Source organism: Stegodyphus dumicola, chromosome 1, assembly GCF_044657685.1.
Source record: "Stegodyphus dumicola isolate Sdum_Otavi_A_Nest chromosome 1, ASM4465768v1".
NCBI lineage: Eukaryota > Metazoa > Arthropoda > Arachnida > Araneae > Eresidae > Stegodyphus > Stegodyphus dumicola.
The window spans coordinates 231,412,092-231,425,930 of NC_140768.1; the positions used below are offsets into that span (position 1 = coordinate 231,412,092).

At 33.5% G+C, this 13,839-nt stretch overlaps 1 long non-coding RNA gene across 3 annotated transcripts in view; it reads right to left on the reverse strand.

Annotated features, from left to right (window-relative positions):
* Window positions 1-3,462: 3,462 nt before the first annotated feature.
* The window catches only part of LOC146999508 (uncharacterized), a 184,849-nt gene continuing 174,472 nt past the window's right edge, over window positions 3,463-13,839 (reverse strand). For all 3 annotated transcript variants that reach the window (XR_015043793.1, XR_015043794.1, XR_015043795.1), the window contains one exon: window positions 3,463-8,386. This is a non-coding gene — a long non-coding RNA (uncharacterized LOC146999508). The remainder of the gene's footprint in view (window positions 8,387-13,839) is intronic.

Here is a 13,839-nt window from a genome sequence, read left to right on the forward strand (position 1 = left end):
GAATTTCCATAAATAATACGCAAAATTCTCGGCGGCAAAATACTCAACAAAACACCCTGACGCATAAACACTCAACACAGTATAACTCTGGGTCTACGGGAATTATTGACTTATTATGAGAATTATTGACTAGGAAATACCAGTGTTCCACTGGATATTTCCGTGCTTGACGAACTCTCTTCGGATCACAATCCGGTTAAAATGATTCTTGACATCAGTAGACACCAGAGCCTTTCGCATGGACTGGCAAAAACTTGTCAAAGCTCTCTACAAAATTCACTGCACATTACCCACGATATAATCGGGGGATAAAATTGATACTTTTTTCCCAGGTGATCACAGAAAAAATTATCTCTGCTCACAAAGATGCAAAGCAAGAAATTGCCCCCAGAAAGGTTAAAGGAAGTAAGGAAGTCTCCTCAAACACCGCAATGCTGCGAGAAGGAAATCCCAAAGAATTCGCTGTAGTGATGATAAAAAAATCTCTACAGCGATAAAAAATCTCTATACCCTTTAAAGGCTCTCAAAGGATCCAATAAAAATAAAAAAGAAAATTAAAAAAAAGAAAAGAAAAATTTTATTAAAAAAAAATTAAATCCCCAAAAGAAGTTATTTTTTATCATAATTCGAAACTTTCAAACATGATCTACAAGGGGTAGGGGCTTCGGCCCAGGTACCCTGGTGCACCATGACACCGCTCCACTGGAGGTACGCATAAATAATACTCAAAATTCTCGCGCACACTCCGACGCAAGATGTTTCGTGGGTGGAGTTTGAAATTAAAACTAAGTCCAGCTCGAGTTGGATGTCAGTACCTTTTTGAAGATACAAAGATTGAAATTTAGATTTTGCAAAAATTAGTTAATTTCTGAATAGAAAAAAAACAACAACTTTTAAACGTTATTTTTCTTCTAAATTAACATTATACAACAGTTTATTTTCCTAAACTTTAATCTTTCTAACGTTTTAAGCGGTAGGCGTGGTAAATAAAAATGATGTTACGGAACCGAGTATTTAATTTCAAGATACTTAATCTCACAGAGATGAGACAAATTGCTCATCCTTAGCTTAAAAATAGTGGAATGCAGCGTCGCTCTATTACAGAAGTTACGAACAGCAGAACACCATAACGCGAAGTGTGTTAGGAGGAGGAACCTAATGCATCGACTGAATGAAGTAGTGAATGAAGAAAAAATACGGGTAATTATTGCAGATTCAAAATAAAAATGTAATTTAGTGACGGACTGTAACTAGCTATTTTTTTTTTTTTAATTTCTTTATTCCTTTTCCTTGACGAGAAAGTTCAACGTTTTTTTCAATTTGGACGATATACATGAAAAGCCATAATTTATGTTAAATTACTCAAGAATTAAAGCTCATTGAAGAAATGAAAAAAAATTTACTCATAGGTGATAAAATTACTTGAATATTAAAAATTATGGGAAATCAGCAGAAACGTGGTAACTGATAGTAAGTTTAAATAATAATTGGGTAGTTGTCGGCTAAATGCTGTCATCTAAGTATCAGCGACGGCATTAGATCTACGAATCCTTCCTTGTCCCATTCATAATCTTTAATATGAATTATTACAAAAATTGCTATCCACCAGTTTTTTTCTTCTCCTTTCGGCATATAAAATTTTGGAAAATTGTCAAAATGAGAACGTTGTCTGTCGTTTTTTGTTCTTTATTGAATAAAACTGCTTTGTCTCTTTGAGCAAAGCGGTGGTTTTGGAACATATAATTAAGTTTTTGATTCCATTGTAGTTAAGATGTCTTTAGAAATGTTAGCTACCAAATGCATTTGCGATATATTGCGAGACTTTTTGAAAAATAATGGTGAGTGAAGACAGTTTCTGTAGGATTCAAAATCAAAAATATGTTTAAACTAGCAAGTTTTCCAATTTCAGGATTTTATTTAAAGCTAAACGCTAAATGGAGTAATGTATAAATCAAACCTTTTAAATAGCAGTAGAGATTACTATTCGTTTTTCCCAAACATAAATTCGGACTTCTAGTAGCGTTTTCTATGTGTACTTTCCAGGGAAATCTCGGCTTTTTAATAAAAAATTCCCCATTGTTATGTTATTGTTATTAATCAAAACTGCCGACGATAAGTGATAATGTCAAGAATTTGTGATAGGATTTAAAATTTCTAGACTATCCTTGCAAATAAAGCTGGACGCATGCATAAATAATTGGGCAAAATTTACCCCTAAACATCACTTTCAATATCAAGTATTCTCCAAACCTTAATGGAATGGAGGTAATGCCTCATATTATAAAAAAAAAAAAAAAAAAATTACTCCATTTCTCAAAACGTTTCATTTACGGAAGAAAGGCTCAGCTTCCTTACGGAAATTTTAATGAATTTTCATAATAAAATGAAAAATATTGGATGGGATCAATCATCTACAGGATCATACACAGCGTGCATAATCCTGAGCTTAACTTTCGCTTTACGAGTTTTATCCATATTTTTCAATATAAATTGAAAAACTCATTAAAAAATGCATGTCATCATCGTAGATTTCTTGCAAGATCAACTCATTATTTTGTTCGGATACGATTACAACTCATTCGGATACGATGTGCTCCATATTAAAAAAATATCACCTTTAATGTGACAGCGAAATCGTCTAAAGAAAACCGCTTCGTTTTAGCTTCGCGCTGATTGGTCGACGCTTATCCCAAACTCGGCGTAAAGTTGAAAACTTTGAACCCTATGCCACGAGACCTGTGATTCTGTGACGTAGCAGAGACTGGTTCCCTTGGCAACAGAGCTCGGCTTTAACCACTTATGCCCTTTACGCTCTCGCCTGATCGGGGCCTTACTTTCTCAGAAATAAGAACTTCCACAACGACCTGAAAAAAGAATACATTCAAGATCATCTCAATAAGTTAAATGAAAGTTTTTACAGAAAAGCGGAGCAAAACTTAACTGCAGACTTCGCGGATTTACTGAATTCTGAGAAAATAGAAGATGACTATTTTAGAAGGCCGTACGTGGCCCACATATTGAGTATTCATATTCAGCTACATTAATAATAAAAAAGAGGTTTAATATAGCAACTTATTCTAACTCCGCCCCTACTCCTGACTGACTCCCGCTCGCTTCTGGCTCCGCCTCGATGTGATTTCTTTCTGAAAATACAGTTCAACAGCTATTGCAAGAAACCCTGACCGGCAGATGGCACCCCACCTGCGATTTACTTCATGATTTCTCTGGACATCGAACTCTTACTGAGACAAAGTGTCTCAAATTTCTTGCATACACGTTCGCGTTTCGACCGCTTCACCAAGGAATTTTTCTCACAAGGCCCATTGTGAAAAAAAATTGATAGAACAGGAAAGTACTGTCAAATGCAGTAGAATGCCTGTATAAATGTTGGTTGTGCATTAGCACTGAAGGCGTAATGAGTACGTTTCCTCAAGCACAGAATTAAAGAATCATAAGTCAAAAAGTTAACTACGAAATCTTTATTTAATAAAATATTATAATTTTGCTTAACTTAAGCATAACAAAAAGTAATAATCTTCACAGACATTAAAAACACTGAAGTATCGAAAAGGAGATAACTTACATAGAATCATCATCAGTCCTAAATATCATCAGGCTTACCTATTTTAGGCAATAAGAAAAAAGAACAAGAGGAACATACTTTAACACCGTACCTGAAAAGAGAAAATACTACTGGATTAGACCTTTGGCCAGGTACAAGTAGCTAGGGTGAAAATCAAATATACTGCATTGCTCACGAACTTTACTTTCTCTCGCCAATAAATATCTTGGCGCACGTTCGTTTCGTATGCCTTTCGAGTTTCATTATGCAAAATACCTAAATTTATGCTAACAATAAAACATATAAGTATCCAAGTATTTCGTAATCTTCAGCTGTATTCCGTAAAACGCATTTTTAAGTAGCTGCGTTGAGTTTCCGAAAGATGAGGACGAAGACCGAAAGGCCTTTAATGCACGCGCTCTTGTATTTTCAATTTTCCGGCTTAGTTTTCTTTTAATATTCGTCAAGCGCTGCACTGCGCGAGATATAAAATCATTTAATTTATAATTGAACTGACATTAGCTTTTTAAATACCAAATTCATAACAATATTAACAGCTGGTGGTGTAGTTGTATCTGCTTTTCTTTTAACACCTCGTTTAGCCTTTGCTGGTCATTTTTGGTCCATGACTGCAGTCTGAGGAGTATTACTAGGTATTTGTGGAGGAGGATGACTTTCATTAGAATGTATAGAGTTCACTTTGGTATTGGTAAGAACTTTATCTACAGAATTGACATTCTTTTTTGGTGCTTCTGTTGCTGCGCTTGCAGCGTAGCTATTTGATCTAAGATTCTGACTGATACCTGTTGAACTAACTGCTGAGGCAGATAATGTTGTAGTAGAGTTCGTACTTTCAGGGACAGTTGTGGGAGACACAGTACTGCTGGATGTAGACATTGGCGATTTCTGTGAGGATTGGACGGCCGAACTGAATTTGTAGGAGCATCTTTTGCAGATGTTGAGTCCACAGAATTAACACGACTGTCTTTTCCTTTCTTCCCCTTTTCTTTTAAACAAAAGGAGTTGATAAAGTGTATAACGCCAACTAAGGGCGTTATAATAATTTCTAAGCTCCGAACCTCTCTCCGTGAAAAGATGGAGAAACTACAGATGGTGTGCGTGAGAGAGAAGCAGCTTCAAGGAGGAACCTTAACATAAAGCATCATATGTGAGAAGGCACGAGCAATTTACGGTTATTTGCTAAAGAAGATCTCACACACTTCTACAAACGAGGAATCGGAAGACTCGTTTAAAGCTAGTCGGGGCTGGTTTGACAACTTTAGGAAAAGGACCGGCATTCACTCCGTCGTCAGGCATGGTGAGGCAGCAAGTTCGCATGTGAAAGCAGCTGAGGTTTACATCAAAATGTTTTCCGAACTGATAGTAGCCAAAGGATACATCCCCCCCAGCAAGTCTTCAACTGTGTCAACTTTTCTGGAAAAGGATGCCGAATAGAACTTACATAACGGCAGAGGAGAAGACGACTCCAGGTCACAAACCCATGAAGGATAGATTAAATCTAGCAATTTGCGCCAATGCGAGTGGCGACTGTAAAATCAAGCCTCTGCTAGTATACCATTCGGAAAATCCCAGAGGCTTTAAGTCATATAATATTTTAAAAGAAAAACTGCCAGTTATGTGGAGGGCAAGTCCGAAGGCGTGGGTCACCAGGAAATTCTTTGTGGAGTGGATAAACCTGGTGTTCTGCGCTTCGGTTAAAAAATATCTACAGAAAAACAACCTACCCATACAAACCCTTCTCTTCCTCGACAATGCCCCTACTCACCCACCAAATCTCGAAGATGATTTACTCGAAGAGGTCAAGTTATAAAAGTTCCCTACCTACCACCCAACACCACTCTTTTCCTGCAGCCCATGGATCAGCAGGTGATTTCTAAATTTAAGAAGTTGTACAACAAGCACATTTTTCGGTGCTGCTTTGAGGTGATGGAGAACACAAACCTTACCTTTCGAGAGTTCTGGAAAGACCACTTTAACATCGTGATATGCCTAATAATTATTGATTAGGCTTGGCTGGGTGTTACAACGAGAACCTTAACCTCTGCGTGGAAGAAGCTGTGGCCAAAAGCTGTAGCTGAAAGGGCCTTCGAAGGATTGGAACCCAAAGTGTCAGTGGTAGAGGAGCTTGCTTCTCTGGGAAAATCCATGAGTCTGGAGGTGGATGAGAGAGATGTGAACGAACTCGTCGAGGAACAGTCTCAGGAGCTGACAACCGAGGAATTACACGATCTGCATTTGCAGCAGCATACGGTGGTTCAAAGAAAAATTAGGTTTGAAGAGGAGCCAAAGATGGAGGAGGTTATCCCTACAAGAGATATAAAGGAGATCTTGGGAATAAGGGAGAAAGTTGCAGAGTTCGTGGATAAAAATCACCGCGAAAAAGTTGCAACTATTCGTGCATCGGAGTTGGTCAAAGAAACTTGCCTAACTCATTACCTTGACAGGAAGGAAGAAACAAACCACCTTGGACAGTTTTTTTAAACGATCTGCGGGTGAAAATGAGCAGAGCATGACGAAGAAAGCGAAGACCAGTCACAAAAATTAAGCGCTTCCGTAGGAACTTCACTTTTTCTTTTAATTATGTTTTATAGAATATGTATTTTTTATTTATAAATAAATGTTTCTTCTTGTTTTTGAATAAGAAACTACATTTTTCTTATTCAAAAACACTTAACAAAAACAACTGAGGTAGTGTTTTGGAAGCTGGAAAGGATTAATGGCATTTCGATTAATTTCAATGGGGAAAATTGCTTTGAGATACGAGCAATTTGACATACGAGCAAGGTTACGAAACGAATTGAACTTGTATGTCGAGGTACCACTGTACTTAATTATATAATCGTTAGCAAGCAGATAGTAATAAATAATTTTAAAAGTCTGCTGCTATCAATATATAAATTATGTTGACTAGTATAATTAATTTAGAATTATGCGCCTACATATAATAAGATGATGTATGTTACTACAGATACGTATTAATAAGTCTGTGCATATATATGAAATCATAATTCTATTTAAACCAGTTAACAGTTATAATTACTGAACAACCATGAAAGATTCCCCAAGAATGAAATATGGTGTAACAATGAACACTTAGTTTAGAAATTCGATTCTATTTTATATTGTTGTAAAAGTAATTGTAAGAGTGAAAATTCTTCATTCTGCCTTAATGCGATTTTTTGCGTTTAATGCGTTGTTTGGAGATTTTATAATCCCGAATTATATTGATGTGATATATTAATACTGCATCTGTAGATATACGTTTTTTGAGGAACGAGTCAAAGCGATTGATTTTTTGTAAAAATTTGGATTTATCCTTATTTTATTGACGTGCACCAGCACTGGATTGAGAATGACTTGTGCTGTGCTTCGATGGATGAGAAAGCGTTTGTAAGTAATGAATACTATGAAAGTTTCAGCATATTTAAATTAATAGTATTAAAAGTATATATTTACTGATGTCATATATTAATAGTTTATGGTAAATTTTTCATTATAAATTTCATCATAGTTTTCATTTATCATTCTATTGCATTTCTATTAGCGGTACATAAATTTTTTGGTTTACATATTGTAGATTGCATCAGTTTTGCCGCGCAATTTATTCCTCGGTATGTTACCTGTAGTGTTATTAGAAATTCCATTATTTTTGTATTTTTTCTGCAATTGGTAGTATCTGATTAGGAAATTTATGTTTTATTTCAAGATATATATGACGTTGGTTATATCAAGTGTTAAATAAACGTTGTTATTCGGGCAATAGCGTTAGCTTTATCGAGATAGATAAATGCAACTTTACTGTATTTCTTAATTACTCAAGATATAAAGACACACTCGAATAATAGATTCACTCACTTTACGTTTTTTAAGGGTTATATATATACATTAAGGGCGTATTCTAAACAACCATTGACGGGCAGTCTTGGCGTAATTCGTATTCATACCAAGATTATCCATTTCTCAAGGCAATGATGTTTGTTATTTTTGCTAAACCGTTTACGAAAATACAATATACGGAATGCTGAACTATTATGCATGAAAGGCAGATTTTAAGATATTTGTTTTGCAGTTTGATGCAAAATTCGTATTTTTAAAACACTGATGTATATGTTCTTATTTTAAAACTCTGCCAGTATATAACATTATATAACATTCTTGTGTTATCACCATTTATAGATGTCGCTTGCTGTACAGCCTGCTGAATACATTTTACTTTCTAGCTATCTACAATTACATCGTGTTGTTTCGGTATGAACAGAGGCGAAGTATTCATCACTTATATACATTTAAAGACAATTAATTAAATTTTTCTGATTTTGATATCTATAATATATAGATAGGATTACTGATAAAAAATTTAAGAAAATAGTAAATGAAGAAGAAAATAGAAAAATTTCGTTCACGTACTGTGAAATATCAATATAAACTTCATACATTTTACTAGGGCGCTGTTGCCAAAGCAAAATCTTTACTATATATGTCTACGAGCTCTATGTATACAGTGTGTTGCTCAAAGTAAACTTCCTGCCTTGTGAAGAGTACTACGTGTATGTCGTGATGCGTTCATGCGAAGCTTGTTTTCTCGTATAAGCTCTGTCTCTTCGAACCGAAATTATCCGTAATCTGCAGCGTCTTGAGTTGTTTATGCAAGTTCTTGAGCTCTTCTGGTATTTCCTGTCGAATCTGACGATGACGCGGAGAGTGTTGTATCCTTCGTTTACTTGCAACTTCTTCTCTTCATCGCGCATATTCTGTTGACGTTCCACTTGCTTAATGGGCATCCGTTTCGCTTCTGGAAAGGAACTATACAATAAAAGAAATTAAATTTTTATAAATAAAATTAGAATAGCGTAAAATGCATAGAAACATTTCATTATGAAGAAAATGTATTCATTTTTTCCAAGCAACTAGCGGTTCGTAAATAAATTTTTCTTGTGAAGTCAGGAAACAAAGACTTTTGACACTCCAGGTAATAAATTTGAGGTTATGATTCAAATTTATTTTAATATAACAAATTTTCAAAATCTCAGTAAAAGAATTAACATAGCGATAGCATATCGTGTCACGTATCTAAAGGTGAAACATAAAAGTTGCCAAAAGCAGCTATACATTTAATATACTGACATTAACTAAATATTTTCGACATACAATGACGTTATATGGAATCACGTGCTTTCTTCAACTTCAGAATATAACCGTAAATAATAACAACAATAATTTTCACGTTTGGCAATACTATTTATTTCATATTTTTTTTTAACTTAAAAATTTCTCTTAAACAAACTCAACGATTTGAAAATGAGAAGGGCCAACATTTTTCCAAATAAACATTTTGATTTCCAGCGCGCTAGACTTCCGCCACTTGGACAAATGAATACGAAAAATTAGCGTTTTCCGAAATTTTATATAATATCTAGATTGATAGTCGTAGGAAGATAATAAAAGTCGAAAAGTTTTACCATGAATTTTTGGAATCCGAGGGTACCTCCTTCCAAACTCAAATTCCCCCACCCGTTCCAAAGGATATGATGTTACGAAGAAAAAAAACGAAGAGGCAAAAACCCACATATATTTATATTGTTGATTCCTGTTTACAATATTCAATTTCCTTTAAAAACATTGAGCTTCATTTAAATAAAGGAAAATTAAATTCAGACATTTTCCCTAGCTTTCAAGCTTTTATTGTATTTTTAAATATTCTTTTTGTCACTGTTGCGCAAGTTTTCCGCGGCGACATTAGGAGCCGTAGGTCGAAATCATTTAAGAATCATTGCTGTAAATAATGATCATATGATAAATTGCAATACATATTCGATTCTTTTGATTAGAATTTGAGTACAATTCCTTATACATCAGCTACTATGCCTCTTTATGTAATAACACAGATTATTTTCAATGATTATCCGATGAGAATGATTCTTTACAATGATTATTCGATGACAATGATTATTTGCAACGAATATTAAAAGCTGATGACTATGATTACTTAAATAGAATATGCGATGACAACGATTATTTCCAAAGAATCTTCGATCATGTCACTATTGTATATCGCTATACTCCTGGGGTTGGGGGTGGGTTGGGAATTGTACTACGGCCCTGTAATTAAGCGTTTTAAATAACGTCAAAAAAGTCACTGATCCAGATATTTTACTAGTAACTGCTGCCTATTGTGATCGAAACCGTTATTTAAATCTTCTGAATAAAATTTGGGATAATTCCATCTACATCAGAGAATAAAGCAATTTGTAACACGAATTTCAACAAAATTACATGCATCGAATAACATAATTACTTAAAAGGAAAGATCAGTACAACAAATCGCTCTTTGCAGCTCCGCTTTTGTCCGACACTTGTTTTTCAGCTATCGTATCTATCCATTTGAAGATACCATGCGAAGAATACTTTTTTTAGTGTGTAAATTAATTACATGTATGTTATGTATATATATGGAGATATTTTTTTCGAATTAGGAAAGCACCAACTTCTTTTAACGGAAACAACCGAGACATTATCTCCAGTCCAATTTAATTTTTCATCTAAATCATTTCTTAATTACAAAAGTTAATATTAATTTACTTTGGAAAGGAGACTAGGTGTTGCTGGAAACAAATGAAGTACCAAACATCATAAATTTATTGAACAGCAGAAAAGTATTAAACAATTAATAGATTACTTCAGTGAAATGTAATTGCATTTAAACGTATTAAATTGTTTTCAGCAGATGTAATAATCAGGAACATAGGAAGATCCGAAGAGATATTGTGCGTTTATTACTTCTTTTGTTTTCGCTAATTTTTTATACATTTCAGTTAACGTGTTTTGAACGCATGGCCCGTTAAGTGAAGAAGTCTGTAGAAAGGCAATTTTTAATCCTGTGCGGAAATTGTCCAAACGATTGATCAGTCATCGGCTCAGCATACGCAGCCATCAGGTTGAGATCCCAAACATTGATTAATCGCGCTTGACTGGAAATTTGATCAGCCTGGTCAACGGAAGCCACCGTTTAAAAAATTTACTTGATTTTAAATACTTGCTCATTCACTCTTGTAATATGATCAGATACTTATAATCACAGTTCCTTCACTTTCAATAATATATTTCATAAATTGTTGAACTGCAGACACACACTTCATATTGTAGAAAAAAGTTTCTCTGGAATTTTTGATGCAAATCCTAGTTATTTTTTTCTAAGAATGGAAAGTAATGGAGAGTGCCATTTATAAAGCTTAGGTTTTGCTACATTTGCAGGTTTTTCGCGCTCGCAGTTTACGTGCCTTTCTAAGAATCTCTGGATATAAAATGGGAACTTTCCATGATTTGTTGCCAATCTAATTGAAGAAAAAATATTATTCTTTATAGGGCTACTTGCGGGAAGTAACCGTGAAGCAATCTTCTTGTATCTGCCTCGTCCCATTCTGTTTGTTATTTTATTAAAACGTGTTTGGAAATTTTTTTCCTGATTGAAAGTTGTGATCTGAGATGATAGATGTCAATCAGTCCTTTTAATATGACATCCTGGACTGCTGGTGCCAGCAGCTTCATTTCCTATTATACCTGTATATCCTCATAATGGAATTTAGGCTAATAAGACGAATATTCCTTTCCATATTTATTGTTTTTTGAAGATTTTGAATAAGTAAAGATATTTTCTTCATGGAACATAGCGCTTTTAAAAATCTTTGACAATGTGTAAAAATGCTCGCAAACTGTAACTTACTACTTTTGACAAAAACGTGTAAATAATCATTTATTAAATTAATGAAACATGAAACATATGAACATATATATTTAATAAAATAAAAATATTTCAGCGCAAATAATTATCGACGTATATTTGAAGAAGAAGAAGGAGAAGCAGGAATATACTACAGCGATCAACTACTAGAAGAATTGGATCCCCAATGTTTAAGATTGCAATACGTGTCGGAGACGTAAGTCTTTTCGGAAAAAATAATAAAACAAAACATAATGTTTCAGGTCCAGTTTAATTATACCTTTAATAATTTTTTGACAAAAACGCTGGTCTGGAAAATAATACGTTTTCGGATTTATAATGCTTAATGTTTTTTTCATTCCTTCATTACAAAAATGTATTATAAATGTTTAAGATGGAAAATCCTATTGTGAAGAATTCAAATTTATTGTCATACCTTTTGATTATGAGGAAACGTTATTGCATTAACTAATGAAATATCTAAACAGAAAGCTAATATACAAAATACACGTGTTTAAACGGCCAGTTTGTAAAATTTGTGAATGAGAAGTTGTTATGAAGTTAGTTGTTGAATGTCAAATAGTTGATATAATTAGAGTAACAAAGACAAAAAGGACTTTATGTTTATAAATAATAATATATATGTATGTAAAACAAATTACGTAAACACTGAAATCCATCCTATACTCTATTCGGAACAAATCTAATATAAATTGTTCTCTTCATCTGTTTCTGTTAGACTATATATTTCTAGATTTACAGAGATTTAGAATATTATTTAGCTCGAGTTTTGAGAATGTACTCATCAAACATAATAAAAATTTCCAGATTCCAACTTTTCATTGTAATTATTTTTTTAATATATAATATTAAATAATTTTGAATTAATAGAAAATTAAAAAATAAAAATTAATTAATTAAAATATATTTATGTAGATATATATATCCCCATCACATGATTTACATAAAGATGATGACCTAGCTAAGTGGGAATTTAAATTTCCTGAATCAAATATTTCTCTTACTAAGCCACAATGTTGTCGAACTATGCACATTTTTTCTATCTCATTCACCGCTGACACGAAGTCGTGCTACTTTCTTCCTATTCCAACAATATGAGAAATATAAATATTCTAGAAATAGGTAGGTTTAGAATTTCAAATGAATTGGGGCCGCAAATGTGAATTGAAATAAATCTGAATATTTTACCTTATTCATCTGCCAAATTTGCTCTGTATTATAGATCAATATGTGCGATCAGAATTCCTAACATTAATTCACACACACACACACACACACACATACATATATATCTATATATATACGTTTATCGTATATATGTTATGGTGAAACGCCGAAATCTGGAGAATGTCGACTTTCATCGGTGAATGTCAACATTCACATAGTCGCTTGTTGTATGTCCGAAATATTTTCCAAATACTCTTATTTCTGACTTACACCGGTAAATGTCAACATTCACCATCTACTAATGGTGAATGTTGAACACATAAGAATATTATATTTTCTCCGTAATTCGGTCACGAAAAAACGCACTTAAATTAAGAACTTAAGAATATAAGAACTTAAAACACACTGTACATTCAAAATGAGAAAGGAAAATAATAGAAGTTTAAAACTTACAAAATTACGTGATTCAAATCTTATTTATTGCAAAAACTTAAACTCTTATGACACTTTCAATTGCACAAGAGGCCCTTGCTTTTACGACAGCATTTATTTGTGGAACACTTCCTTTTGCAATGACAGCGTGTACATATACTCCTCTCTTTTCAACCTACACCAGAACACATCCGTGAGTGTCGACATACACCGGTGAGGGTCCGAATGTACAAGAATGTAATGCAATATTCGATCTTTCACCGACGTATTTGGTGAATGTTGACATTCTCCGGTGAAAGTCGACATTCTCCAATTTCGGTCTTTCACGGTAACATATATATATATATATATATATAAAGATTTTATATATATATGATTTTCCTTTTACAATTGAAATTTTATTCTTCATGATGATTTAACTCTAGTCCCCGTTAAAACATTATTAACATTTTGCTTTCAAATTACTTCAAAACATCTTTCGAAATATAACTTACCAGTATGGATTCACTCTTTTAAAATAATTCTACTTTAATTAAACTTAGGAGATAATATAATCAATTAATCAATATTGTTTAGGAAATAAATTATTATTAACTAACTTTGCAGCAATTGCGCAAGTAATTGTAACTTCTTTTCGCACTTAATGAATTTAAGATCATACAACATTGGATATGCTAAATAGCAGCTATTAGCGCTATTTATCTCTTGCCTAATGTACCCACTTTATATATTACCACCATTCTTCTTTCTTAATATTTTAATTTTTAAGTTTTATAAAGTTCTTATACAAAAACTTTACTGTATTGAAGGTTAGCAGCCTCCTTACTTTTATATCTTGCTAGTTTATCTGAAATTGAAATCATTTAATGTCATTCCACTAGATGAAAAACTTGAAAATTTAACGCCATGCCTGCTACAG